General features: G+C 33.0%; 1 protein-coding gene and 1 long non-coding RNA gene across 2 annotated transcripts in view; one reads left to right on the top strand and one right to left on the bottom strand.

The window, feature by feature from the left end:
• Positions 1–27,187, top strand: part of LOC149904221 (tRNA dimethylallyltransferase) — a 203,992-nt gene that overhangs the window by 130,563 nt on the left and 46,242 nt on the right. The window lies entirely within an intron of this gene.
• On the bottom strand, positions 15,536–17,738 carry LOC149904222 (uncharacterized). Its single transcript, XR_016457341.1, has 3 exons — positions 17,204–17,738; positions 17,019–17,080; positions 15,536–16,944 (listed from the first exon to the last, which is right to left on the bottom strand). It is a non-coding gene; the product is annotated as an uncharacterized LOC149904222 (long non-coding RNA).

Genomic DNA, 27,187 nt, shown 5'->3' with positions numbered 1-27,187 from the left:
TACAGTATTTTAAAATTACATATAATCTAACGACTTGCGTACGGTTTGAAAAACGACGCAACAATGAGAATATTTCTGGTGGCTTGCTGGGACTGTGGTGAGTTTTGTCCCCCACCACTCGCGGCGCTGGCGGCGGTACCACGTGACGGGCTTAAAACTAGCACCATCTAGCGACTTCACGGGGAAAAAGGCGATGTACTCTCTCATAATGGACTACGGACGTCAAACGGAACACATAATATCGTATTCTGTATAGTAAAGAGTACTTAAAATAGTACTCACTTCGGATGGCTGTAAAACCTTAGCTATTTACTTAATGAAAAAATGTTGTAAATAAAAGTTGTTCTACGAAAAACAATCTACAAAAATGGTCTGATATAATTTCTTCGTAAACTTATAAAAAAAAGTTTTATTGAAAAATATAAACATCTCTAATTTCTGAACATTTTCGCTTATAACTTTTTTGCTTATAGTTCTACGACAAAAAGTTACTGAACCTAAGTTGTAGAGAATTTAATTTGCAACGAATAATGTTAACATTGTTTTATTATCAGATAAATAGTTTAAGAGATATATCGTAAAAACCATTTCAACCGCTATTTTCAAGATGGCGGCCGTGGGACAAGGGTGGCGACCCCACAAACTTGGTGATAGCTTCACACTGACCCCCACTACACATCAAAAAAATAAAATTGCGTCCTCTAAAAAATGCGACCCCAAATGTAACTTTTCAATGGACCAATCGGTTTTTAAGTGAAAAAGGTCTGTTGCTGTCTTAATCATTATACAATTGGCGAAACGGTGTAATAAATCTAGTGTAGAAATAAGCTTTTTGAAACAATAAGTTTAATATATGAATAAAAAGCGCTCTCATTCCCCTTTATATAAATAAAGGGGAATAAGAGCGCTTTTTATTATATAGTTTATAAAAACTAGCGGTCCGCCCCGGCTTCGCCCGTGGTACATATTTCGCAATAAAAGGTAGCTTATGTTCTTCTCAGGGTCTAAAGATTATCTGTGCCAAATTTCATCAAAATCGGTCCAGTAATTTATGCGTGAAAACAATACATACATACATAATTACAAACCTTTCCTCTTTATAATATTAGTATAGATGAACTAGCTTTCCGTGCGGCTTCGTTTAAAACCTACTAAATTATATACTGAAACCTTCCTCCAGAAACACTCTATTTAATATCTATTTAAAAAAACGTATCAAAATCCGTTGCGTAGTTTTGCGTAGTAAGCATACATACATGACAACCTATAATATGTTATGATGGAAAATACCCTTTTTTAAGTGAGGAAATCTTGCATAGATACCCACGGCCCCCGGGGAAGCCGTGAGTTATGTCGGATTCTTACCGACTAAAACCCCACTGTGTTCCGTCGAGCCGCTTTAATGATGGGGCCGCGGGTATTGGTTGGAATTATTCCGCGACCATGATGGAAAATTTATAGCTATAAGCATCAACTATATACTAATTCTTAAGAAAACAAAACATATACATATACCACTATTAAACATTGTATATAAACATATAACAGATTAAACAATAAATTCTATTCTATAATCGTAATCGCTTTCTAAAATACGTTTCAACGTATGTCGTATTTGGCACATAAACACGGAAAACTAAAAGAAACACTAATAAAAATTAAAGACGCGTCAAATTTAAAAAGATTAGGATTATCTTAGCAAAGAATGATCATGGGTAAGCATAAATTAATTTACACTCACTTGGGGTAGTTTCCACCTGGCTAAAGATAAAAGATTCGTTGGTTAAGCAATTTAACGAGCAGTGAGTTTATGGATGGGTGACCGATTAGTATTAACACATAACAGTTTATAACAGTTTATATACAGTTTATTAAACAATATAGAAACAATAGATGTTCTAAAATATAATATTGATACGAAAACATTGTTAAGTAAAATGAATACAAATTTTGGTTTCATTTTAGGATTTCAAAGATTTTAAATATGTACCTACCTGTGTATAGCTGAATTGTTTAAAAAAAAACAAATTTAATAGAGCGTTTCTATTCTATTATTTATTATATTTTGCTGCTTTGAAAATGTAGCACGTATTATTTATCAGGCGACAATTCCTTATGGTTTTCCTGTTAGATAAGGTACTTATGGGGATTATATAGAGTTGAGTAATGAGTATATAAAACTATTTAATGGCTCCTGGTACTTGTACTTGTGCAAATTTTTATCTATATGTAGGTACCTACTAATATTATAAAGCCGAAGAATAAGTTTGTTTGGTTAAACGCGGTAATCTCGGGAACTTCGGTTCTGATTTACAATAATTTCATACTATAACCACCTATAACTATAATGAGGCCATTGCTGATGGAAGACTATGTTTAGGATTAAAAAGCCGTTCTTTGGTCCACTATTTAATCACTTCGGCGTTTGTCACATTTCTATAAAATTTAATAGAATAAACTTTTCGCCAAAATTAAAATACGCACAACATTTTAGCTCGCCAAGAAAATCCAATCGACACCAGCCCAATACAATACTGCAAGTATTATATAACCCGGCAATTAAGAATGTTACGTTTACCGCTAGGAAAAATGACTCTACAACTAGGCAACTTAATTTAGCAGTACAAAGACGGGCCCCATAACGATGTTAGATGACAACGATCAATTTATTGTGATTCTGAGTACGTGCGACTCGTATATTCCCGTGTATTTTAAAGCACCCGATCAAACCTTGAAGAATTTTCCTACATTAATATTTCTCTTCCACCACGCAGGCGCCATGGTTTTTGATAAAAGGGGATAAAAAAAAATCTTAGATTCGTACATATTTGTATACATACTTACAGACTTATTTATATCATTGAATATTGTATATTAAAATGTAAGAAAGTGTATGTTGTATATTATAATATTGTTAAGTTACGACTATGCCTCAAGATTTGTAATTTGTTGCGCAAATATTTTATTACGTTCGTTGTTTCTTGAAGTTTAGTAGGAACAGAAAAATATCGTGATTTTATTATACAGGGTGTCCCACTATTGGTATACTAAGCGCGAAGGAACTTGTAGTTTTGCATACACTGATCACGTAAAAAATACTTTAAAAAAAAATTACGTCCAAAATTTTTTGCTAAATTTTTCCTGAAAATCCGTGTTTTCTTCTCTAGCTTCGCGCAGCCGGCATATACCGCTTCTCTAATATGAGCATTTTATCTATGAAAACATAATCTTAAACGATAGCTCACGTGCTGGTGGCAAAGTTGGGCGGCTCGCTTGTTATGGGTGTACACATAGAGTTTTAAGAATTCATCTATATGAAAAAAAAATGCGTCTGGAATTTTTTAATTATTTTTTACGTACTCAGCGTATGCAAAACTATAACCTCCTTTGAGCTTAGTATACCAACAGCGGGACACCCTGTATAACTAATAACTTGATATTAATTGCTATCTCATATTAATATTAGAATGACTGTAACATACGCAATAGGTACCTGTAATTAATTCATTATCAGGACAAAATATTTATGATCGCTGAAAAAAATCGTTCCACACATGTTCCACATCAAATGGTCAGCAAACTGCTAATTTGTCTTAATACTAAAGTTTGTAATACAATCTTAAATGCTCAAGCAACAATCAAAAGCTAATTTTAACTTATAAATATTTTATTGATATTGGTGGTTAAAACAAACAAACAGATTATCAAACTAAAAGTTGTAATAATTAAAAATAAATAGATAAATAAAACAGTCCCACAATTCGCGGCCACATAGTACCTATCCATAGCAACGTGCCGCGATAATCTCGTTGGCCGCGGCGGCGCCGATAAATCGCGCGTCTTCCGCAATTACCAGCTCTTTTGTCACCTCGCGGGAGTCGAGCGGGTCACTGGGTCCGCGGTATTCCTGTATCGCACATCTGTGGGCTGTGGCGTTTTAATTCGATGATGTTTGAATTTCGCGCCTTTCCGTTCGATTTTTTTAGATCGATTTTTTTTACAGTTCTCTATTCCTGTATCGCACGTCTGTGGACTGTGGCGTTTTAATTCGTATATGTTTGAATTTCGCGCCTTTTCATTTTTTTTTTTCATTTACATTTTTTTTCTAACCTGTCCGTGGTATTCTTGTTTAACTCTGTGTAATTCGACGTTTGTTGTTTGTATTTTCTGTTTCTTAAATCGGGTCACTGGTTACGAGTTTGTTTTTTTTTTTTGGATAAATGATTATTTGTTAGTATTTTGTAGGAATCTTTAGTATTGGTACTGAAACCATTATTATTTTTTTATAACGAACTAATTTAAAACACTCTAAAAGCTGTGTAGGTTGTAGCTGAATATTTACTTTAAATAAAATAAATTTAGCTGATTGAGATTTCAGATCCGACTGAATTATAAATATAGCTTTTGCACGCCTCATAAGCGAAGCGTTGAGGTGGGTACTACTGTCACTTCGCGCAAAACATCTGATTTTTCAAACTTAAAATGTCTTTATGTATCATACATTGCACTTGTAAGATAATACATACACACACATATTAAGAAAAAACACTATTTTTAACGTTCATGATATTTTTGATGTCATTTTTGTTATTTAAACTAGTTAAAAAACAGTTTAAAAAAGTTCTGTCTTGGACGTCCGTGTGTCTGTATGTGCGGATCCTTTTTCTTGTTAACACGATAGCGACCGAAATACTTTACTAATCGAGTCTTTTTTTTTCTCTTACGCTTGAGTATGCTCAGGAATAGAACCCTTTCATTTTTCAGGGTCTGATTCGATGTGGTTTAATTGTTATTAAATAAACAAAAATAATAATTAATAAATATTTATAAAAAAAAATTATGAGGCGTGCACTTTTGGATTTTCCAAATTATTTATTAAGTCTACTCATATATTATTTTCTATAATATAGGTACAGTAAACCATAGAAAAAACCTAAATCAAATTCCTCACTTTATAAATGTTGAAACCTAAAAAGTTATCGTTCTAACAATCCAACACAAAAGCTTGATTTACTTTCCCCTTCTGTAGTCGATTTAATACATGTCTGGCCCGTTCTCAACAAGGGGCCATGAAACTTTATTTTCATTCACTACATGTAGAATTTATTATTTTTCATCTACGTACATAATATAAAATGAATCAAGCAAATATAAGTGACTGTCTATTATTTTAATAAAATATTTTCCCAAGTGCTTATTATTGTTTTTATGACAACAATTGCCATATCTCTTTTAAAGGTTTTCTTTTTGAATATCAGACCTTTTTTCTCTGAACTCCGAAAAATCCGTAGCAAATGGGTCCAACCTGTGAACGAAAAGATAGTAAAATATAACTAAATGACTGTATTATAAATAGATTAAATTTATTAATAAAGTTTTACGTACGTCACTAAATATACAAGAATTAATAAAAAGAATACGCGACGTGTCCAACCGTTAAGTCTATTTAAACTTTCCTACGAATTTACAACGTGATTCACAAAAAACTATAATATGATCAAACATTTATTACTGTCGTATGTGACGACGGCAGTTTATTATTATAGTGTAATATTTATTTAATCTTGTAACAATCCCGCCATTTTGTTTGAAGAAGAAAAAAAGCGCGCGAACGCATTTACGCGCGAAGCAATGTCTATTAACAATTTTCATGAAGTATAGTGTGATTATCTATACTGATGATAATATATCGATATAATATATAAAACTCAAAGGTGACTGATATAGTGATCTATCAACGCACAGCCCAAACCACTGGACGTATCGGGCTGAAATTTGGCATGCAGGTAGATTTCATAACGTAGGCGTCCCCTAAGAAGGATTTTGATCAATTCTACCCTCAAGAGGATAAAATAGGGGATGAAAATTTGTATCATATTTATTTATCTTTTCCACGCAGGTGAAGCTGCGGGCAACAGCTAGTATATTATAAAGCTGAAGAGTTTGTATGTTTGTTTGAACGCGCTAATCTCAGGAACTACTGGTCCGATTTGAAAAATTCTTTCCGTGTTAGATCGCCCATTTATCGAGGAAGGCTATATATCATCACGCTAAGACCAACAGGAGCGGAGCAATGCGGGTGAAACCGCGGAGCACAGCTAGTGTTATATACTATAATTGTTACATTAATTTACACAATAGACAAACGTAATAACAAATATTTTCGTCTAATTTACCCATTCCAAAACCACACAAAATGAAAGCTTCTGTGTTAATTTCAACAAGCATTTTCACTATTTGTGTGATGAAGCATCAATGACACGCCAATACTTTCAGATTTATCGGCAATTTTCCAACATTTTATTTAAGGTTTAATCCAGAGCTATATTAGACACTGACCAGCGCAATGCAGAGTGCCTAGACGCAATCAGATCGAAGATATGTAAATGTGTCGGGGCCGCAATAAATCCTAGGCTTTAGTACCTCTAATGTTTGTTTAAAATGTAACTAATGTTCTGCTGAAAATCAGGGTTTTATGTACGTGTGGATATTTTGATATTTCCTAGGTTTTTTCGTGTGGCTATTTATAAAAATGATATCCAGGTGGTTTCCCGTGTTATTACAATTTTTATATACAATTTCTTAAACTTTAGCAATGTATTGATTTAGAGTAGTAGTCTCAGGAACTACTGGTCCGATTTGAAAAATTATTTCGGTGTTAGATAGCCCATCTATCGAGGAAGGCTAGGAAGGCTATATCATCACGCTAAGACCAACAGGATTGGAGCCATGCGGGTGACGCTTCATCGACGATTAGTACATCGACGATTATATGTATTATAAACTGTATTTAAAAGCTTAGTTTTATTAACTTTTGTCTTCCTTCAAGTATACTTATTTTTATCCTGAATGCCTTTTGACTCGTAAATTCGTAATACAAATATTCGATGAATTTATAGAGTAGAGTAATCTCTACTTAACCGCGTGCGAATGTATGTTTTTACGAAAGAATAATTTATACTCTATAAAATTATAAAAATAACCTTATAAATTATAATATATGGTATTGAAAAAAGATTTAAAACTGCACTTATAAACTAGATTAACGAAGTAAATTTAGCACCAGCATAAACGCTGAAGGAAGCTACCATATCTTTGTCTCTACAACAACCGCGTTTCGATACAACAGAGAGGTCTACATACACTGGTTTTCATAGACTTAAATAGAAATAACCAAATTAGGACAGATCACACTTTAATACTGAATTTCCTTAACAAGAAGTGTGTCACGGAAGACGTAGTGGGTGAATTTCACCCACGCTGAGTCGTTTTAATATATTTTAATAGGTACAATAAAGATGCGATGTAACATAACGTTTTGGCATGTTCCCTTGTCACTGTTTTTGGGGGTCCGTGTGTATATCGTTTCTTGATGAATTATCATTAATATAACTTTTGCGACTCTTCACTCTTTATCTTATGTGAAAACTGTATACTATAGAGTTACATACTTACATAATATATTTAAAAAAAGAGATTAATTCGAACAGACTTGAGTAATAATTATTATTTCTTTACACATTTTACATATGAGGATGACACAATGAAGGAAGGTAATCAGAATGAAAACAAATCTATTGTTTATTTTTATATACTGAACCCTCATCTTGTACAATAGATCACTGCTTGCCTAACATTTTTCACTACTAGACCAATAATAAATATAAAGTCGACGCTTGTAAAGTAAATTATATCGGAGCGTCTGACGTTTTATATGTTTCATATTTTTTATGTAATTCGCAAAGATTATATTAACTTTTATGTCGATAATATTTTGTAGTGACCTACTTTTAATATTATGTGGTATATAGGACAGTTTTGATAGTTATAAATCACTCGTAATGGATTTAAATTTTTGATACGCTTATGTGATGTATTATTAATAGTGTTTTATTTTTAACTAGCTGTGCCACGCGATTTCACGCGAATTTTAGCATTTCCTAGCTGCGCCCTGCGGCTTTACCCGCGTAACGCGTTGCTCCGCTCCTGTTGGTCTTAGCGTGATTACATATAGCGTATAGCCTTCCTCGATAAATGAACTATCTAATACCGAAATAATTTTTCAAATCGGACCAGTAGTGAGTAGTTCCTGAAATTAGCGCGTTCAAACAAACAAAATCTTCAGCTTTATAATACTAGATTTATTATAATACTAGCTTTCCGCCCGCTTTGTCTAAAACCTAATAAATTATATACTCCTCTTGAATCACTCTATCTATTAAAAAAAACCGCATCAAAATCCGTTGCGTAGTTTTAAAGATTTAAGCATACAAAGGGACATAGGGACAGAGAAAGCGACTTTGTTTTATACTATGTAGTGATGTATTATCAAAATAGTTTATAGGCGATTAGTTCTACATAATTGCGTTATCGCTTTATCACTACTAGTAATTTATTATTTATAAAATAGTGTACAATATTTACACTTAGCAACACATTTGCATTTATATCATAATATTATATCATATTTTACCCTGACCTATCCGATGTCATATAAAAACTAACCAGTTGCAACATCTTCCTTGTTATTTAAGTGATGGCAACATTTTATCAATTGTCCCAATTTAATAATTGCATTAATGTTACTAAAGTCGTTATCTTTATTTTTTTTATTGGTATTGATGTCATGCTTAAAATCAAAACAAATTTTAATTTATATTTTTATGTAAAACTAGCGGTCCGCCCCGGCTTCGCCCGTGGTACATATTTACGTTTTCTCTACATAAGAACCATCCACGACTTCAAGGAATATAATAAAAAAAGAATTATCGAAATCGGTTCAGCCGTTCTCGAGTTATGCGCTTACCAACACATTTTGCGATTCATTTTTATATATAAGAAGATATGTCCAACATGAATTGAGTAGTCTACATAAAAGACATGCATAAATTATATTCAACTAGCTTTCCGCCCACGGGTTCGCTCGCTTTGTCTAAAACATATTTAATTATAATAGGTAAACTAAAACCTTCCTCTTGAATCACTCTATCTATTAAAAAAACCGCATCAAAATCCGTTGCGTAGTTTTAAATATTTAAGCATACATAGGGACATAAGGACATAGGGACATAGCTGGGACATAGAAAGCGACTTTGTTTTATATTAGGTATGTAGTGATAATTGTATCTATAGTAGATAGAATAAAAAATTTGACAAATTCGTAATAAAAATATTTTATATTCTTTTTATTCCAAATCAATTCCTTTTGTTATATTTGTATTGAATTGATTGACCAGTTCCCCTACATGTAATGTTATAAGCTTAGATTTATAACCATAAAACTTAGTGATCAACGCGGACAGTTTTACAATTACGAATTATTACACAATATGCTTAAAATTGCGAAAAAGCAATTATGTATAACTATTTGACCAAAGAAAATTTCATTTCGTGAGAACAGAATTCATGACTGAGTCATAATTAATTGATGAAAAAACACGCAAATATTTTGGGAAATTCACGCTATTCTTATGTTTCATTCATGACTCATATTTTAACATCTACACTTACATCAAGAAGAGAGCGTATTCCTCCCTCAAAGGCCGGCAACGCAACCACAATACTCCAGAGTCTGTGGTTGTTCATGGGCGGCGCCAATCATCGCTTTCTGTACGGTGACGCGCAAGCTCGTTTGCCGACTTATACATAAAAAAAAAAAAAATACAGTAGCACCTCTATAAGTCGAATATCAAGGGAGACGCCAAAAAATTCGAGTTATAGAGTTTTCAACTTATGGAGGATTTCGACTTAGGCGGATTTTGATTCGACATAAAGAGTTTGAGGTTTATTCTTATCAATTTTGAGTTACAGAAGTAAAATAAATTAAAATTCAACTTGCAGAGGTCACAAACATGTTTTTATTTATTATAAATCAACATTATTTCAAATCATTTTAAAATAAAAAATATGGCATTAAAAAAGTCAGTATTTTTTTTGCTTTAGATAATTTGGTTGTTCTCTAGCATTTTATAATCTATAAAGAGCAGAAAATTCTTCTTTTTCAAAGATACTGGTTTGCTTTATAAAATTTCGTAAGGTATTCAATACGGTTCTTGCCTCTTTGATGGAAACCCATGGAGCGCATGTACTATTCACGTCTTCTATGTCATCTTCTATGTATGTCATCTTCTATGTAATCATTAGTATCGGTTTTCTGAGCTACTGAATCGATAATTTCGTCATCAGATACTTAACGCAAACACGTGTTTCGTGATCCATAAATTAATTATCGTATACTCCTAAAATGTTTTCTAAGAAACAATAGTGTTTTGGTTGTAAAATAAAACGTTGCTATGTTCGAGATACAGAGGTCAAATTTGATTTTTCGAGTTATAGAGTGAAAATATGTACCAAAATGGCTTGGAGGGACTCGGTGATTATTTCGACTAACAGAGGGACAAAATTTCAAGTAATAGAGGTTTTCGGGTTTGAAGGGAAGGGAACAAGACATTTTTTCGAAATTTGGAGGTTTTTGTCTTATCGAGGTTCGACTTAACGAGGTGCTACTGTACATAGTAAAGAGCAAAGATTTGTAGTTTTGTATACTTTTTTGAAGTGAAACTTCTTAAGGCGCGTTGAGAGTAAAATTTCAAGGTCGCGTCATGACAATACCGTCACGTCATGGAGTAAGGCGACGATTTTGGTATCTTTCAATCTTGCCAAAGAAGTTCCATTTCTGACACGTGTGCTCGGCTGATACGCTCTTTTCTTTACCACTACTTCTTTACTACTTTCTTCTCTGTGGTTGTCACTGAATATTTGTTTGTCTTCAGCTGTATTCGAGAATGGTTTAAAACGTGAGCGAAGCCGCGGTCAAAAGCTAGTATAGATATCATATTATAACATCTTTTTTCAAAATACAAGGCCGCCCTCAATCATCCACCAACATAGCTGAACAAAATTATTTGCGAACGCACGACGCGTTTTCTCTCATAAATTATCACAACTCGAGGATCGACTTACGTAGGGTACATTACGCCACCCCATCCCCTAGGACTATTAACGTGACATTTTAATGAAAAAAATTCCGCACAGCTCAGACATTATTATATGTACAAAGATTTTTTCATGTTGGCCGTGTGGTGGACAGTTGTGTACAATCTCGGAGTCTTGTTTGGATTAACTTAGCATATATGTATTTTGTTATTGAAGTTGTTAATAAATTTTAATTTATTTTTATTTATTTTATATTACTTATTCTTTACAATGTATCGCTGTAACTCTTAAACATCATTATGGATTTCAAATGCCATAGATTTATCTTATATCTTTTTAAGACTATAGTATTTAAGACTATAGTAGAATACACGCTGTAAATTCAGTTGAAAGAGCTAACGATCCGTGTAACGAACAATATTTACATAATTTAATATATTCCGATGAGATGTAAACTAGCCTTATAATCCGTATGTGATGATAAACCACAATATTCACTGATCCGTCATAATTAGTTTTGTTCAAATCCACTTGAATAGTCTCAGCAAATTTTCTCAAGTTAAACCTACAAAGTACTAAAAAAAAAGACATGTGGCACTCGGGGACTGCCGCGGTAAAGCTATTGCATGCTATGCCTTCAAGCCACACCTCCGTGCTCGTCGGAGTGGGGAGCGTGAGGTTTTTTCGTTACGAAATTTCTGGATTCGGTCCCCGCGCTCAAGGCCCGCGATAGAAGCTATGCAATAGCCTAAAATTTGAAAAATAAAGAAAATTCATCATTCGTTCACCCAGATCGCTAAAAGCAATCGATAGTGCACTTTTAAATTCATCTCACAAGAACGCAATATCCGCCCCTAATCCACGCCTCGAAGACATTCCGATAGCGGCCATTAAATCAGCTTATATGTCATTGTGACGTTTGGGCTGTCAAACGTTTTGCTCTATCTGTATTTTATGTAAATTATGTAATGCAGGAGTGTGCTAATGCATTTTATTGCGCTAAATAACTGCAATTCAAACGAAATTCCAATGTGGGAGAATCTTTAGCTCTAATTATACAAGTAGATTAGCAAAATGTAAAACAAAAAAAGCAAAATAATAGTTTACCATCAGGAGAGTTATTGACCAATAAAAGCTATTGCAGATTTAATTATCCTGTTATTCGTGAACTCGTCCAAAACATTAAAATTAATTTTGAAGTGAAACTTCTTTACTCTCAACGCGAATAAAATTTCAAGGTCGCGTCATGGCAATATCATCACGTCATGGAGTAATACGACGATTTTGGTAACCTTGCTAAAGAAGTTTCACTTCTGACACGTGTGCTCGGCGGCACACACGCAAGGTTTTAGTGTATAATTTATTAGGTATTAAACAAAGCGAGTGAAGCCGCGGGCGGTAAGCTAGTAAAAATATAAATACGAAGCATTTCCGCGATTTTAGGAGACGCACCAAAGAGGAATGCATGTCGCCTAAGTCGGCCCTCCGCGACGCGTCGCGAATAACATTACAGCAGATTATTGCGTATCTCGGCTGAAATGGCGGCATTAGAGACCAGATACCAAATGCCCATTTCTTTGGAGATCGGTCAACGAATATACTATGGTGATTTTATGAGTGTGTTGGACAAGTTTTACTGCACTGTAGGGTTTATCTTGATATATTTGGTTATTATTTGTGATATATTTATTTAATTGTTTGATGGTATCCTGTAATCAATTAATTAAATGTAATTACCAAGAAGCTTATATCTAATACACTGGAGATTTCAGTATGAACATTAACTTGTAACAAGAAAATATGACGTTGAATGACGCCTGTATGTTTTTTTATCCCTTTCACACCTAACTTGGCAAGTTGGCTCTTTCAGTTTTGTCCTGAAAAGAAGAAATAAAACGAATGTAATCATAAGATAAAGTGGTTCAATTAATATTTCGCTTCTGAAGTCGATAAAATGCAACCGTCTTTGAAAAATGAAATATATTCGAGAGATAAATTCAAACTCAGTTGAGAGCACTTACTATAGATATTCGAAAATCACATTCGAGTTCTACCAATGTTCGTAAGTTCAAAACGATGAAGATAAGTTTTAAGTATAGTATAGACTGGTTGTAAGTCGGTGAGTCCTTTGAAAGGCTTTTTCTGCAAAAAGTAGCCGGTGCATCGCCTAATGGTAAGTAAATACAACCGCATATGAACATTAACAGAAATAGGACCCTTGCAAATTCCTTGTTCCGGATTCTTAAGAGGTAGAAGAAAGAAACAAAAGACGACGAAGTAACTAGGATAGGTGAAGAAAGAGTGCACTTGTTTTCTTTTAATTGATGAAGGATTAATAAATTAAGGAACCATATTTAATTAAGTAAATAGAGCAGAATTTCTTTAGATATCATGTCATATTCTGATATCATTATATCGTTAGCATTATAGAGATACTAGTATTATAGAGATAGGAATTAAAAGAAAAACAATTACAATAATCTATACTGCAGCAGGGTCCAATAGGCTGAAGAGCACTCATTGTACTCATTGCAAATATTACTCATAACTTGATTTAATTCGAGTCGTACTTAATTCGTAAATTAATAGTAATAGACGACATATTCATAGCCCAGACAACAAAGGGACAGTACAGTCTAGTTGTTTCAAAGCCATTCGCGTATTTTGAGATCAGGTGAGTTCGTTGACCTTGTAACTTGATGCTTTTGTTTTTTTTTTTTCAGTTGATGCTAAAGGGAATTTCGTTGGCCATCTAAAAAGGTCTAATTAACATAATTTATAAAGTGATGAAATTCAAGCAAACACCATTATTCTCGCATTACGGGATCAAGTTAGCAATTTTATTATGTACTTTCATTATTTGATAGTATTTTGTTTTCATAAATTCTTCTGTTTAATTAAAATAGAGCAAATATACATAACTAGCAGTCCGCCCCGGCTTCGCCCGTGGTACATATTTACGTTTTCTCTACATAAGAACCATCCTCGTACTTCAAGGAAATAAAAAAAGAATTAATGAAATCGGTTCAGCCGTTCTCGAGTTATGCGCTTACCAACACATTTTGCGATTCATTTTTATAATATAGGCATATAATTATGTATAAAAAATATCAAAAATCTTTGAAAAAAAATCATGTAATGCAGTTTAGAAATAATAGTACAAACTGTAAAGTATTTTTATATAGTTTATTATAAAACTAGCTTCAAGTAAGTACATCAAATAGATAGTATTTCACATAAGGTCATGGCATTCGAGAAGTGCACATCAATTTGCTTTAGAATTGTTTGCAAAAACCCGCACTTGCTATATCAATTAAAATGAAATCGTTTATGGGTGTAGTTGTGATTAAAATTCCGTAGCAATTAGACACGATGATAAGGTACTGGTATTGAGGTATTTGTGGAAATGAGACTTGAGAGTTCTATTTAGTAATTCATATGATTGTACATATTTAATTTATTTATAATTTTCAGAGTATACAATATTTTTAGTGTATTAATCTCGAGTCACTGTGTTTTTATCGAAACAAATTTACCGATTTTTATTAATTCTCATCAAGATCTTATTGCTAAAAGGAAATCTCTTACAGGCAACCTTTATGGCAAGAAATAAAAGACATTTTTTGTACTATAGTATAAACTTCAGCACAAAATTGGATTATTATAAAAATGAATTCAAAATTGACAATGACCTATTACTCCCAACATCACACAGAACAAAACAAATTCAAAATAATTAAAATTTAAAAATAAATGCATACCAAAATCACACTTAGGATGAGGTCACACCGGGAGCGCTCGGTTCCCACAGTGGCACGTACGCCTCATTCAATTTATTGTCTCTCGTATATCACGTGTCCATTTAGATGTAGGCTGCTTTGCACGTGCGTTTTGAGGATTTATTACTGTCTCAAATCGCATGTTATAGGGATGAAAATTCATTTAAATATGACATTTAAAGTTTTTTATGAGAAGTTTTGCAATTTACTTATTACTACTTAGTACAGTACCTTGCAGTTTACAAGTTTAGGTGAACATGAAAATAAAGACAGTTTTCGTTCGAATTTTAATATCACCAATTTACGTACACCTTTTATCAAATATTCAATAAAGCCTAGCTCCAATTAATCGTCATAAAACAGTTACAAAACATTCCACACTAACAGTGTGTAACTTGCCTACATCTTAATTACACTCTAAATACTCCGACATTTTGCTCAGTGTAGCTACACCCTAACACCATAATTGAATCTGTATACGAAAGCCCTAAGGGAGTATGTGTTCATAAACTATTTATTTTAGATCCAGATTGAAAACCATCTTAACTTATTTCGTTATACACATGTTAATTGTACTTGTTTTATGTTCGCTCGTCTGTCTGCGGCTCAAGAATTGATGGACCTGTGTAATTATGTTGATTCACAACGAGAGATTTCATTAGAAACGATGGTGTTAATTACGATTCGAATATCTAATGTGGTTTAAAAAAGCTGTTATCTTCAAAAGGTTTTTTGACGCAAAGTAAAGGTTGTAAAGATGTTCCCATTTAGCAGTTGTAAATGTGAATTATTAAGACGATACACAAAAAAAAATCCACTGCTTGGCGGGCGGAGTCTAATAGCTCGCTATCGCGAACGCGGGTGTACGCGAAGTCATTCTTGCAAACTCGCCGCGCTGCCGCTGGCCGACTCGGGACAAACATGTATGGAGTCGTCATACAGTTATAATATTGTTATACATTTATTCAATTGTTGATTTATTGGTTTTATTTTCTTGCTTATAAACAAATAATCTTCTTTCCAACAACTACTTAGACATTATTAATAATTATTATTATTTCGTAATGTTTACTTTATTACAAAATAATACAGGTTATAAAATAATCTTTAAAATAACAAAAAATATTGTTACTCTGAAAAAATGAAATGGTAATCAATAACGCGGAATACTGAATTGATTTAGAATTTGATGCTGACGTAGATATTACATCATGCCCAGAAATGAAAGGTACTATTTCTGAAAGAAGTTATAAACCCTAATTCTTCTCAGTCAAAGTCAAGAGTGGAAGATATCACTAATACAGTAAAACTGATGCGAAACTTTGGATGTTAATTTGTATATTTTTTTGTTAGTTGTTACTTAATCACGTCAAGACTACATTACCAATTTTGATAAAATATAGCTAATTGCCTGGATTTACACATAGGATACTTTTTATCCGAACTGAACACTTCTGTGGGATAAAACAGGATTCACGATATAACCTAATTCCAAGCGGGCAAAGCCGCGGTCGGAATGATATTTTTTTAAATAGAAAAATTGTTTTAAAAAAAAACACAAAATATATTGATGCATGTATTTATTTTTTGCACTCTATTATAATTGTAATTATTCATTACAAATAATCAAAATAAAATAGCCAGAACAAAGTTAGGCCCTGGTAGGGTAGGTAGGCAGGTACAGCAATGTGAGACGAACACTGGCTTATTTATACCAATAATAATGTATTATAAACATTAAATTAAGTTTACAACAAAAATACATAATATTAGCTAATGTGAAAACGAATCAAACAATCATCCCACAACAATGAAATGTGCACACAAATATTCATCCAAATCGGTTCATGTGATTAGGAGGAGTGACTGCAGCGCCATCTTCCGGGCCCAATTGTGTTTCCAGATCACCCAGGAACTCAATTTAATATACTTACACAAAATTTTTCGAAATTAAAACTCACATTACTATGTAAATATGAATATAAACCTGTTTTAGTACTAAGCAATTTCCCGCACATGTGTAGTAAGTATAAATGAAATAAATATCAACATCAAATTCTTTATACAACATACTTATCTACCACCTACTAAGAAATGTAATTCTTGAAATTTTTTCGTATTTTTTTTAAATATAATACTACTCCAATAAGCTCCTGTTCCATATCACGTCCGCCATACTTCCACTAAGTTCACCATGATTTTTTATTTCTTTGCACTTTGTTGCTTTTTGCTAAAAATGGAATCATGCGATAAAACCAGAAGAACGTTGATAACATACATTTTTGACTGAATAAAGGTACTTACGAAGGAGTGGGTTCACATTGTGAACAATCAGTGGGTTTATTTTCCTTCTGGATTCCGGATTTCTGAAAAGATTATCTATGCTATAAATGAAAAAAATCTTACACATTCGTTATGTACTTAAAACAGGGGTACATATCAAACATCGTCTATAATACAATTATCATCAAATTTAAAATAAAACCAACTTCTTCATTAATTTGTTCCAATTGTAAGCATTCTTTTTTCTCCAACCTTTATGTTTCTTCTTCTTATTTTCTTTATTGTCCCCATTTGTCTCATTTTGTCTTATCGTGTTGTCACCCTTTTTTACGATTGCGCGAGCGACACAAGTTCCCCGTGTGACGGCCGTAGCGGGAATGACTCGTGCAGCGATCGGGGTAGGAAGGTACAGGGCGGCTCTCGCTATATTCGCTGGTCGCGCGCTAATTTCAAGTATTTCTTGTTTATTTCAAAACCATCGCATATTTCAAAATTCTAAATCGGTAGACGTATAGGTTGTATATTTTATAGTTAATATCCAAAAAGTCGTAACTTTACGTTTGTTATTTTGAAGATGCCAGAGATTATAAAAAAATAACAATGAGAACTTTGTATTTTTTTTCTATCGAGAAAATATCATGGAATCATGTTTCTAAAACGGTAGACGTATTGTGTTACTATTGAACTTTCTTGTCAAGAATTTTCATCACGACAACTTTAATAATATAAAAATTACGAAGGTTTGAAAAGGACCGTAAATGTTAGAAAAATTAATTCATCACCTTAAAGACTTTGTATGTTTATTTATATACAACTAGAGGTGCGCCCCGGCTTCGCCCGTGGTACATATTTCGCAATAAAAGGTAGCCTATGTCCTTTCTCGGGTATCAAAATATCTCCATACAAAATTTAATGCAAATTAGTTCAGTAGTTTAGGCGTGATTGAGTAACAGACAGACAGACAGACAGAGTTACTTTCGCATTTATAATATTAGTATGGATTAACATTTGATAAATGCACATACAATATGACAATAGTATATTATTATCAACTCAATGAAATTTTTCTTTTGATAAGTATACGGGAATTCTATATGGCAAAGTTCTAAAATTATTGTATTGTTATTATAATTAAATAACTATTATAACCACTAATAAACGTTTTAAAAATATCAATATTTTACACGATTCATTCATTCATATTTTGAAATACAAAATATCAGCAATTCCTCCTAATTTTTGTACGCGACGGGAAGGAAATGTCATCTGTTCGCAAACGACGTCGCTCATAAACAACAATTAGCTGCGGATGTGTTGCTGACCTTAAATTATACGCACTTTTTGTCGTATTGTACTTTTGGTACAGTTTATATCGAGACGAATGGAGGTAAAGATTTTTTAACTTTATTTTTAAGGAATATAACATAACATACTGGTTCTTTAGATGAGTGAGGGAAAAATCAACTCGAAAACTTGTTTATTAATTATTTTTATGTTAGAAGAAAAATTCCCCTATGTTAATGTAAAACAACATAATATGTAAGCATACGTTCAAACCCTCACGTAATAAATCAAGGTTAGCTTATTAAAAATATTCAGACCAAAAATTCAAAGGTGATGAAAAACAAAAATAAATTTCTCATTTTACGAAGAATCACGTCTGTAGGGCGAATAAAGAATCTTTGACACAGTGAAGGGCGACATTGTGAAAGTCAATGACAACATTTGCGTACACAACGAAGCTGGGAGAGATTTTCGGCTCAGAGCTATTGCGTAGTTAGCGGGAAATTGGACAAAGATTATGCAGGAACAGATACTCCACTGTGGACATTGATTTATGAACGTTCGTAAAAGGTTTATGTTAATGCTCATACAATTCAATGAACTTTTAAACAATATTAAAACTATAGTTGTGTGTGTTATTTATTTCAACTTAACAATTTCCTTTAGCTTGTCCCGTTCCTTCCTACTACTATATAAATTAGGAGCCATATGAGGTCAAATTAAAACCGGATTTTATTTTTTAATAAAATTGAAGAAGATTTTATCAATAATCGAAGTTAAAAGTTCCTATCATTGTACGCTACAAATACCTAATTCCTTTCTACTACTACAACCGTTATCTTAATGTATGCATCGATGCACGTCACCTTCAGACCAAAGCCTTTCTATCTCCACATAATTAATCCAATCATAACTAGATCGCATAACTATGTAAATAAAAAATGCCACTTGACCAATAAAATTCGACAAAAGTATGAGGAAATTTCAATATGACGCAAGATAAATCAGTTTTATGATTTGGGTAATTAGTCTGTTACTTAGATGTCTAGATTAGATTTATTCTTGTTTTTAAATGTCGTTAATTTATTCTGGTAAGTAAATTAGTACGAAGTATGTCGCGATTGATACGTACGTCTGTATTTCACAGAACCTTGGTTTAAAGTCGCTTGGAGAGCAACTATCGGTGTTTTACTATCATAAATGCATATTTGTATCCTGTTACACTCCCACTTAAATGAATAATCGATTTATCGCCGGATCTTTTAAGCTGACAAATTAAGAGCAAGAATGATTTAACAGTCCTTGTAGCTAAAGACTTGTATTAGCTACAATAGGGAATTTAAATACGGAAGTACTCCCACCTAAATTTAACAGAGTTTATTTTACGCAGTTGTTTAACGTCCACAAATAATAACAGAGATATTTAAAGGGTTTTTTTTTTGTTAGTCTTAGTGAATGAATTTGTAGGGCCCTTTAAGGCACGTCTGCGTGCCCTTGATTGATCTATGACGAAGGGCGGCGTGAACTTTAGGCGGGCAGACAACTACGTCTTAGGGACCGAAGGGCGCTTTAATTCATTCAATGTTCATATCGTCTGAAAAATTGTATTTAAAGGAAAACGCCTCCAGGGATTGCCTGAAGCAAGTCTATTTGTATTTTGTAGTTATGTTTAGACTAAGTTGTTGAATGGATTTTATTTTTTAATCTGTGGAAAGTCTTTTCAGTTCATAAATAGAAGATAGATAGATTTCCCTTATATAGGGCTGGTATGAAGTCACCATGTTGATGATGATGCAACAATGTTTATGAGTAAATTATTCATATTTTTGGTTACATTGCTTTGGTTTATATTTTTTTTCCTTATTCGTGCAAAAGTTCAAGAGTTTGCTTTTTACGTATGATATTTATATATGGTAGCTTGATTTAGATTCTTATAGTAGGGGAGCCCAGGATGCTAAATGTGGATTTACTCGAGCGTCACGAGAACCTATTTGAATTGGTAGATTAGACCATAGCGAGAAAAAAAGATCCTATAATGTTTTCACTTTTAGCGGTGGGGAAGGGTTTTTTGATTTTTTTTAATTTAAAAAAGAAAAAAATTGGCTTGGAAATACTCAAGCGCGTTAGATATTGATATTTTGCATGCTCCAGGACGTCACTGAAAAAAAGTATACGTTAATCTGACGATTTAAGTGGCGATTTAATCGCTATGAAGAAAGGGTAAAAAATTTAAGTAATATTATTCGAGCGCGTCAGATTAATAAATGGGGGGGTTAATTACAATATAAGAAGTCCCCATTTCGCTAATCTGACGATTCGAGCTCAACCTTAGGAAATTATGGATTATTCAAATTTTCCAGCGGGGCCCCTGAGCGCACCCACCAACCATAACTGCTCATATTGACTAGAGGTACTAATGAATAGCTAAGGTACCGTCCCTTATAGTAATCTGACGCGCTCGAGTAAATCCCAAAATCCCCTCTTGGGCTCCCCTACTATTATGTTTTAATATTTATAATTAACTGTAAATAGAGTAGTTGTGGCGAAGATGTGAATACATATTTTTCTTTTTGTTTGGTTACGAATTTTGATAAAATTAGGTGCACTGGTTTATTGCCTCATATAAAACATAATTTATAGAACTAGTTATAAAAGCGATAAGTTAATCTAGTACATACATTTCGTAATTCTTATCTTCAAAAACTTAAATTGAGAATGCCAAAGTATTCCTGTTTTATGTGCTTTTTATTAAAAATATACGGACGTTCGAATCTGTTCTTGTGAAAGCATTTTAATAAAATACATGACTAAATAAATAGAGTCTGGACAGCCAAAGCTGAACCCAGTGTTTTTTGTAGCGGCCACACTGTCTGGAATTTCATCATGGCGTTTCCGCGTAGTTAGTTGTCAGTTTTGTTGAAAACGGTTCAAATTATTTGCAAATTTATTGGTTTTAGTGTTGAAATATGGGTAAAACTATAAAGGGAGCTGTGCGGCAGCTTTTATTTACAATGATTAGTAAATACAAAGAGTTACAATGATTAGTAAATATAATAAAAAATATATAAGTCAAATGTTTTATTAACAGGGCTACCACATCCTTTAATTACTTTTAAACCCTGCTGTGTTGTGTACCTTATGTACCCGTATACTATGATCACCTCTAAGAATATCAAAATTATGAAAAAAAATTCCTAAATAAGCCGATGTTACCAGGTCCATATTTTTTAAATTTGCCGCCCTTTACTGGGTTCAGCTTTGTCTGGCCAGACTCTAAATGTTTCAAACATAATTATATGTATTGTATATCTACACAAGAACGCCTAACATTTAGCTGTTCCTCCGTGTTCAGATATATTTAACTATTTTCTCTCAACACCCACATGTATTTAGGTCAGATGACTTCTTTTGTTTTCTCTCCCGCAGTCCAATTTAAAATTATCTACATAGTTTCATGCGATGAAACCGTGTCATAACATTGTTTTGTTTTCTGGCTATTTATGCGAGCGAATAAATGCTTTTCGTGAATACTATGTGAGATTTCGTGTTAACTATGTGGGTTGCATTAAAGGGAACTTTTAACAATGTGTTTAGCTTACGCAGTATTAAAAGGTGCTTCCTGGAAACATTGAAATGTATGTAGGAAGACATTAACGGAAGATTTTTAAAATTATCGTTACCTGTGCATAGGATTTATGAAATGGAAACATGTTTTTTCAAAATACCGACAATATTCTTGAAGATAAGCCGTAAATTTCAACTCATTATGATTTGTAATCAAAATGTGTTGTGATACAAGAAAATTAAGGGATGATAAATGACACTCTTGTTTTCGAACATAATGTTTGATGATACAGCACTTTATGTACATAAATTTAAGTATGTACATATTAAGCTGAATGTAGAGATATTTTTATTTTACAAAGACTACGTTATGTATGTATGTAGATATATATAGTTATAGCTAATATTTTAAACTGATTTGGACAACTAGTAAGTGCTTATTTCGTACGATGAAAAATATTAATGTATAGGTAGAGATTTCGTATCAAATAAACCTCTTCTAAAATATAAATTTATGTGTTTTTGAACTACTGGTTATGACGAGATATAAGAGATAGCCCTTTTAATAACCAATTACATAAACAGTAATAAAACAGACTTAATGATAATCAAACAACACACGAATTTATGAATAAGTAATATATTTTTTTCATGTAAAAGTAAACAAACCGAATTGTTTCTGTCTATTAATTCTATAACCTAATTATAATTTTTAAGGCTTATCTTCATATTAGCATAATTCATACGAAAGTGTCCATAAAACATAAGCTAATGTGCACTCAGAGTCACGCCTGCGATAATTGTATAATTTATGGTAATGATCATTTCTTGTCTAAACCTTATCTTCTTAATTTGACGGTAAGCGCGGACGAAGTTATATCTAGCTTTATGGTAATGTTGATAGAATCACATTCTGTGATATATCTTCAGTTATTTAGAGGTGTTATTACCGTTTAAGGGACTACTTAAGCAGTTTTCTTTCTCAGTCTATTTAATAGAGCTTTATTGAAGAGAGAAAGAGATGTATAAATTGTGACTTGTGTGAATAAACGATTAGTTGATTTGAAATGTTAGTTTTGATAATGTCTATTTTCGGCTTAATTATATTACGTGAATATGCAAGATGCTATAAATGATAATTTTATGATATTTACACCTATTTTATTCTGATTCCGTTTTCTTATTGCAGTGCTATTTATAGCTTTTATTATAATTTAGTTTATTATTCTTGCGGTTCTTATTTTCGTTAAATTCACCCAGATATTTTGAAGCAGCATTACGAAGCATTACTTATGACACTAAATATTGTTTCATCATGTCTCTTATTTGATATTTCCGTATTTTCCTCATTAATATGTATTAGACTAATTTTATTTATTAAAATAGTTTGGAAAATCCAAAAGTGCACGCCTCATAATTTTTTTTTAATAATTATTTATTAATTATTATTTTTGTTTATTTAATAACAATTAAACCACATCGAATCAGACCCTGAAAAATGAAAGGGTTCTATTCCTGAGCATACTCAAGCGTAAGAGAAAAAAAAAGACTCGATTAGTAAAGTATTTCGGTCGCTATCGTGTTAACAAGAAAATCCTCCGCACATACAGACACACGGACGTCCAAGACAGAACTTTTTTAAACTGTTTTTTAACTAGTTTAAATAACAAAAATGACATCAAAAATATCATGAATGTTAAAAATAGTGTTTTTTCTTAATATGTGTGTGTATGTATTATCTTACAAGTGCAATGTATGATACATAAAGACATTTTAAGTTTGAAAAATCAGATGTTTTGCGCGAAGTGACAGTAGTACCCACCTCAACGCTTCGCTTATGAGGCGTGCAAAAGAGCATAGGAGTCAGGAGAATATTCCTTCCGATAAAAAAGCTTGCAAAGCTTTTGTTAACAAAACCGATACGGCTAAAATTTACTCTACTGATAGATTATGGCCTTTAATAAGTCATATCAATAACAGGTGAGCAGAGATACAGGCAATTTTAAAAATTTTGTACATCTTCTTTGCATGCTTAGTTAAAAAAAATTAGAATGTTCGTTGTCGGTTAATGGCATAAAGCTTTTTAATATTGTTTATATAAAAAAATAATATTTATAAATTTGCACCAGATTATTGCACTGATCCAGATTGCAACCCAATCCCATAGAGGTCATCGCCCGCTGACGTCACGCCCGTTTCTGCGCTCGCGCAGGAAGATTTCTATCTAAATAAGCAATTAAAGGGATTGTATCATTCATAAATATTATTATGTAACGACTCAGCGAATTAATAAGCGTGACGGTTGATTTTATTATTTTCACGTTTATTTTTTATTTACTTGTGTACGCGAGTGTGAAGATTCTAACGATTTACCTAATAGTTGAAACGAGATATGGTGGTTTTTATGTAGATTCGAAGTTTTTTCACACCATTAATTATTACATTGTCATAATAAGGCCTTGAACAAATGCAATTCTTTCTCTTTTTTATTTCGTAGTGAAGGCGTCTTTGAATGCAGGAACTTGTGGGTCATAGGTATTCACCTAAGATGAGATTTCACCAAATTGACCTTAACCTATTTATTCTGTCATATTATGTATAGTAAAATTATAGTATTTTGAATAGTCAAATAAAAATTGGAAAATGTACCGTATAGTTTAATTTTTTTCACCTTTACTCTATTGAATTTGACAAGATACGACAAATTTATTATTATATTTGCTTTATTTATACAAGGATAGGACAAAACTATTGTCTGCTTCTTGTTGTTTAAATCTTTTAATGTGATTTGTTAAAATAAGTATAATAAGTAGTAGTTTGGTATTAACTATACATATTTACAATATACGTAATACGTAATAATACAGTTCGAAAAATATTTCAGCAGAGCTTCTCACGGTGCATGTCATGTGCATGTCAAATGTTTGTTTCAAATTGTTACAATGTATGAAGATACTGATGTTATCCTTGCTCAAGCCTTTGCGCAAGGTTTGTTGTGTTTTGTAACCCTATCCTCGAAACTTTCACCTCCGATGTCGAAGTATTTTTAAAAAATTGACAACAACTCATCGTAAGTAAATCAACCTGTGACGAGCTGCGGTCTGGGCCATCTGTCGTACGACATATGGCATGGTTTTTACGACCCCACGATTTGTTTGTATCCCTCGCTCTTTCCCGTGTATGCACATATCTATTTCCCTCCCGCTCCCTCCCAGGTTTCCTTCAAGGCGAGAGGTAATTGAAACTGAACGCATGCGGGCAAGTGAAAGGACTACACTTGTCATAGATTAAGCGTTTTTACCTGTTTTTACACCGCGCCGTGATGGATGGGACCAATTTTGAAGTTGCAATATTTTCTTGTTAAGCGTTTTCGTGTTAAAATGTAATTACGTCTTAACAGCTCGTGTAAATTTCCGCGAGGCGTCAATTAGACGGCCCCGGATAACCTTTAATATTTTTCTTCGTTATTAACGATTTTTTATGTTTTCTAAACGGGAACACTGAAACCTTCATTATTATTAAAAACCTTAATTGGATTGTATTTTGGTAGATAATCAAAGTTTTTTCTATAGCAAAAAGTAAATTATTTGTTCCACGTTGTATAAAGTATTTTTAATCATTTTTCAAACTGGGAAACAATATAAAAAGTTTGATTACGAGGCGGGTCTCGTCACTCGTGCTGTTTAAAAAAACAACAACTACTAGAGTTTGTTGTCTATTCTTCATTGTAGAAACTGCCTTCCGGTGATAGGAACCTAATTGGTGCTTTTGAAAGCTGCCTACTTGAATGAATAGATGTTTATTTTTATCTATAGTTTTGCCACTCTTGACAAACAATGATTGTATTGTGTCTCTACGCACTCGTAAAATTGCAATGTTAAATTCATTGAGCATTGAATACGTTAAGATTTCAAAAATCGGATGCGCGCGTTGTTGTTTCAAACGTTAGGTACCTACATCGATTAGCACGCAAACTCAGAGAGGTTAAACGTTGAAGGCATAAAATGGTAATTTAATAATCTTTCGCAGGACAATAACCTAAGTAGTACCCTAGGTCCACCTTTGTCATGTTATTGAGCCAACGATAGATGGTAATAAATTTTAATTGATCGAACCACGGTTATGGGTTATTTTAAATGTCATACGGCGAATGTTATGGGATATGAGAGCAATGTATAATGTCACAGTAACTTATATTTTGCGTGGTCTGCGTCCTTTGAAATATAGGTTGTAAATTATCTTTTATGGACGTTATTGTCGCGTTTGATCAGTTCAAACAAGCTAAGTTTCGGCTTGACAGCTTTTTGAACTCTAAGGTTTTGAAAAAAAACGAATGACAACATTAACGACCAAGTACGTATCAGGTTAAACGCAGTTGTGGGTTTTCTTGATAGTGGTTAGACTTAGAAGAGAGGAATTTGTTTTGTTTACATAACTATGAACTTTATTCATATTATCAGTTTAATTGAATTTTTACTTCTAGCTGTTCCAAGTATATTTAATTATTTGTAGGATTTACGTACGTTTTTTTATCCGATATACTGTACTCATGTTTTGGATCGCCTGCATCAAATAATAACAATCCTTTACGCCAGAAAAAGTTTAGTCCAAACTATTCGAAAGGAAATACTTCGGGATGCGGAATTCAATCTATTAATCGATTACATACATTTAATTGTGACGTAATTTTAATTCGACGCCATAAAAGCACAAAAGATGATATACTAGACCGATAGCGACGCATCGATGGGGTTAAGGACAAAAAGCGCTACGCTATTCTGTTGCTTATGACATGGTGTTAAAGGTGAAAATCGCGTGATGTTATATTGTAAACGGTGCAATGTGTTGTACAGTAAGCAAGGATCGATTTTACGGCTGTCTGATCATGTCATTGGTAATGAGCGTAAAGGTATTTGAATGTTTTACGCTTGTTTCGCGCGTTTGTCCGCCCGGAGATGCTTGGGATGAAAGTACCCATTATGTCTTGAGATGTAACCGATATTATTGTGTGGTGAACGGTTAATATCGACTGGTCGGTTTATAAGTTCGAAACTTATTTAAGCTTTTTGTAAACGAAGATCTTGATAGGTCTGGATGTGAATATGTAAGAGAATACGAGCGTCTTTTAAGTGGTGGTATTCATAAAAATATCTTACCATAAAAATAAGACATATTGTCCTGTTATGTGCTGTTTCATCAGAACAAATAAAGCTTTTTGTCGTTGGTACCATATTACTGGTAAAGGGACTCCATCCTCTACATAGACTACCTACAAGATGTCATGTATTCTTCGACGTAAACGCTATGGTGAACATTTTGTATAAAGCTCTCCCAGAAATCGA

Source organism: Colias eurytheme, chromosome 12 (genome assembly GCF_061535395.1).
Source record: "Colias eurytheme isolate Ceu_HAF_F1 chromosome 12, ilColEury1 Martin Lab GWU primary, whole genome shotgun sequence".
Taxonomy (NCBI): domain Eukaryota; kingdom Metazoa; phylum Arthropoda; class Insecta; order Lepidoptera; family Pieridae; genus Colias; species Colias eurytheme.
The sequence above is the reverse complement of the archived record's forward strand: the minus strand, read 5'-3'. Positions and strand labels throughout refer to the sequence as shown.